Genomic DNA, 4866 nt, shown 5'->3' with positions numbered 1-4866 from the left:
TGTTTAGCAGACGAACTTCCGTAGAATTCCAGCCCTGTTATCTGTCTCTCTCTATCTATCTGTCTCTTAAAAAAGTACGAAAAAAGAGAGAGAAAGACAATTATATTGACGCATTCCATCGCAGTCCGTGAGTCTCGTTTTATGTTTTGATTTTCCCGCGCATTTTCAAAAAAACTCGCCTCATTCAAACCCGAAATGTCCCAAAATTTTCTCAATAAACAACCCAACGCACCTTCATCTTACCCCCAAAAACACAAATACATCACCTATCCTAAATATTAAAAGCCAAAGAAATGCCCTATCAAACCCAAAAAGCGATAAATGAAATAAAATAGCGAAAAAAGAGTGAATCAAAATTAGACAAGCGACCGCGGGGTTATTGTTTACCTCCAACAGCGCGAAGATCTTGTAGTCATTACTGCAGCTTAAAGACTAGACAGCCAGAGAGGAGGAGGAAAGGAAGAAAAGGAAGAGGAGGTTGAGGAGGAGGAAAGGAAGAAGAGGAGGAGGGGAAGGTCGAAGAGGAGGTGAAGGTTGAGGAGGAGGAAAGGAAGAAAAGGAGGAGGAGGAGGTTGAGATGGCGGAGGAGGAGGAAAGGAAAAAAAGGAGGAGGAGGAGGTGAAGGTTGAGGAGGAAAAAAAAAGGAGGAGGTGAGGTGAAGGTTGAAGGAGGAAAGGAGGAGGTGAAGGTCGAGGAGGAGGAGGAGGGGAGGAAAGGAGGTGAAGGTGAAGGAGGAGGAGGAAAAGAAGAAAAGGAGGAGGGGGAGGTTGAATAGAGGAGGAGGAGGAGGAGGTGAAGGTTGAGGAGGACGTGAAGTTGAAAGTGAATTTTGAAGAGGGAAGGAAGAAAAGGAGGATGTTGAGATGAGAGAGGTAGAAAAGGAGGAGGAGGAGGAAAAGAAGAAAAGGAAGAGGAGATCAGATGGAGGAGGGGAAGGAGGTAGAAAACGAGGAGGAGGTTGACGTTCAGAAGGAGGAGGAAGAAGAAGAGGTTAAGAACGAGGAGGAAAAGGAGAGGAAAATTTAGACAAAATGAATGATGAAGACAAGGAGAATGTGAAAGAGGAAGAGAGGAATAAGGAAAATAGGAGAAAAAGAGAATCATGGAAATAGGCGATGTGTTTTTTTTTTTTTTCTTTCTTTCTTTTTATATTTTTGTTTAACTAATGTCTCTTGATTTACACCTTTTTTGAAGTTCTCAAGTTCTCAAAAAAAAAAAAAATAATAATAATAATAATAATAAATAAATAAATATATATATATATATATATATATATATATATATATATATATATATATATATGTATGTACATATATATATAAATATAAATATATATATATATATATATATATATATATATATATATATATATATATATATATATATATATATATATATATACGTTGCAGCTTTGGTGGTGGTGGTGGTGGCGCGGGGGGTGGGAATACCCGTAGAAGTCATCTCTCTCTCCCTCTCTCTCTCTCTCTCTCTCTCTCTCTCTCTTTCTCTCTCTCTTTTCCGTTTCTCTCTCTCTCTCCTTCTTTCACTCTCTCTCTCTCTCTCTCTCTCTCTCTCTCTCTCTCTCTCTCTCTCCTTCTTTCTCTCTCTCTCTCTCTCTCTCTCTCTCTCTCTCTCTCTCTCTCTCTTCTCTCTCTCTCTCTTCTCTCTCTCTCTCTCTCTCTCTCTTTCTCTCTCTCTTTCTCTCTCTCTCTCTCTCTCTCTCTCTCTCTCTCTCTCTCTCTCTCTCTCTCTCTCTCTCTCTCTCTCTCTCTCTCTCTCTCTCTCTCTCTCTCCTTCTTTCCTCTCTCTCTCTCTCTCTCTCTCTCTCTCTCTCTCGCTCTCTCTCTCTCTCTCTCTCTCTCTCTCTCTCTCTCTCTCTCTCTCTCTCTCTCTCTCTCTCTCTCTCTTTCTCTCTCTCTCTCTCTCTCTATCAACCCAAGAAACTGATCACCTTAAGCTCTTATCATTTAAAAGAAGCATCCATTTATAAACAATAGAAACATGCTAAACTTTTTCCTTTTTTTCCTACTTTTTTTCTCTTCTTCTTCTTCTTCTTCACACATCCAGTTCCTCCCACATTCGCTCGGCAACAACATCTCGCAATAAAGGCAAAAGTGATATGACTGTGTGTATATATATTGATGGCGTGTCTGTGTGTGCGTTTATTTGTTGATTTGTGTGTCTGTGTGTGTGTGAGAGAGAGAGAGGAAGGGAGAGGGAGAGAGAGAGATAAAGAGAGAGAAAATGAGAGAGAGAGAGAGAAAGGGTTTGAGGGAGAGAGAGGGAGATAAAGAGAGAAAATGAGAGAGAGAGAGAGAGAGAGAGAGGGAGAGAGAGAGAGAGAGAGAGAGAGATTGAGAAGAGGAGAAAGGAAGAGAAACAGAGGAAGAGAAGGAGAGGGAGAAAGGGGAGAGAAGCACAGGGAGAGAGAGAGAGATTGAGGGAGGGAGAGTTTGTTAACGTGGGTGTGTTTTACTCCTCGCTCCCTCTCCCTCTCTCCCTATAGTTTACCCTCCCTCCCTAACTCTGTCTCTTTCTCCCTCCTCTCTCTCTCCTCCCTTCCTCCTCCGTACTTTCCTCTCCCTCCTCCCTGCCACCCTCCCTCCCACTTTCTCCTTCCTTCCCTCCTCTCTCCTATTTTCTCTTTCTCCCTTCCTCTATCCCATTTTTCCCTTCTCCCTTCCTGCCTCCCTCCATCCATCCATCCCTCCCTACTTCCCTCCCACCATCCCACTTTCTCCCTCTCCCTTTCTCCTTCCCTCCATCCATCCATCCATCCATCCCTTCCTCCCACCCTCTCTCCCCCTTCCCTCATTCTTACCCCCCTCCCTCCCCACCCCCACCCCGAAAAAAAAACAACAACAACATCTAGAAGAAAAGAGAGATAGAAAAAAGAAGATAGAAAAAAAGAAGAAAAGAGAGATAGAAACAAAAGAAAAGAGAGATAGAAAAAAAGAAAAGAAAAAAGAGATAGAAAGAAGAAAAAGAGATAAGAAAAGAACAAAAAGAGATAGAAAAAAAAGAAAAGAAAAAGAGAGATAAGAAAAAAAGAAGAAAAGAGAGATAGAAAAAAAAAAGAAGAAAAGAGAGATAGAAAAAAAGAAGAAAAGAGATAGAAAAAAAAAGAAAAGAGATAGAAAAAAAGAAGAAAGAGATAGAAAAAAGAAGGAAGAGATAGAAAAAGAAGAAAAGAGAGATAGAAAAAGAAGAAAAGAGATAGAAAAAGAAGAAAAGAGATAGAAAAGAAGAAGAAAAGAGAGATAGAAAGAAGAAAAGAAAAGAGATAGAAAAAGAAGAAAAGAGAGATAGAAAAAAGAAAGAAAAGAGAGATAGAAAAAGAAAAGAAAAGAGATAGGAAAAAAGAAGAAAAAAAGAAATAGAAAAAAAGAAGAAAAGAGATAAAGAAGAAGAAAAGAGAAATAGAAAAAAGAAGGTTTTAAAGAGAGATAGAAAAGGTTTTTTTTTTTTTTTTGTTTTTTGGGTTTTTATTTAAAAAGAAGAAAAGAGAGATAGAAAAAAAAGAAGAAAAGAGAGATAGAGAAAAACTAGAGATAGAAAAAAAGAAGAAAAGAGATAGAAAATGAAGAAAAAGAGAGACAGAAAAAAAGAAGAAAGAGATATAGAAAAAGAAAAGAAAAGAGATAGGAAAAAAGAAGAAAAGAGAGATAGAAAAAAAAGAAGAAAAGAGAGATAGAAAAAAAAGAAGAAAAGAGAGATAGAAAAAAAGAAGACAAGAGAGATAGAAAAAAAGAAAAGAAAAGAGAGATAGAAAAAAAAAAGAAAAGAGAGATAGAAAAAAAGAAGAAAAGAGAGATAGAAAAAAGGAGAAGAAAAAGAGAAATAGAAAAAAAGAAAAGAGAAATAGAAAAAAAAGAAGGAAAAGAGATAAAAGAGAAAAGAGATAGAAAAAAAAGAAAAGAGATAGAAAAAGAAAAGAAAAGAGAGATAAGAAAAAAAGAAAGAAAAGAGAGAGATAGATAAAAATAAGAAGAAAAGAGATAGAAAAAAAGAAGAGAAATAGAAAAAAAGAAGAAAGAGAGATAGAAAGAAAGAAAGAAAAAGAAATAGAAAAAAAGTAAAAAGAAATAGAAAAAAAGAAAAAAAAGAGAAATAGAAAAAAAGAAAAGAAAAGAGACATAGAAAAAAAAGAAAAAAAGAGAGATAGAAAAAAAGAAGAAAAAGAGAGATAGAAAGAAAAAAAGAAAAAGAGACATAGAAAAAAAGAAAAAGAATTATCTCCACCAGCTCCGAAGTTGAAATATTGCACAGACTCCCCCCTTCGCAGCGTCGCAGTGTTGCCAGGGTGGCCAAAGGGGTGTCGTCTAGACCTTGTCCGAGATCAACAGGGTATGGCCGCTGCATGATCAGCTGGCCGTTGCAAGCTGTGCACGTTCGTGTTGCGTAATTAAGATATTGATAAGGCTGGAATTATCGTTAATGGGGGTTTTAAGATGGAGTTTTAAAGTTTTTTTTTTTTTTTTTCTTGCTTCTTCTACTTCTTCTCTTTGGGGTTTTTAGCTGGAGTTTAAAGGGTTTTTTTTTTCTTTTTTGTTTTTTTTCTTCTTCTTCTTCTCTTTTAAGGAGCGTATTTTTTTGTTTTTTTCCTTCTTTTTATTCTTCTCTTTAAAGGAGCGTGTTTTTTTCCTTCTTCTATTTGAAAATCTATTTGATTTTTGTTTTGTTTTTTGTTTTCTTTATCATTTATTGTCTAATGTTTTTTTTCTGCTTCTTAGTTTCTGCTTGTTAGTCTGTTTGTTTTTGTTTTGTTTTTTTTTCTTTATCCTTTTCTTTTTTTTCGCTTCTCTTTTCTCTTTTTTTTTTTTTTTTTTTTTTTTTTTTTTTTTTTTTTTTTTTCTTTTTTTTTTT

The sequence above is a fragment of the Penaeus vannamei genome, chromosome 40, assembly GCF_042767895.1.
Source record: "Penaeus vannamei isolate JL-2024 chromosome 40, ASM4276789v1, whole genome shotgun sequence".
Classification (NCBI taxonomy): domain Eukaryota; kingdom Metazoa; phylum Arthropoda; class Malacostraca; order Decapoda; family Penaeidae; genus Penaeus; species Penaeus vannamei.
Note: the sequence above shows the minus strand (reverse complement) of the source record.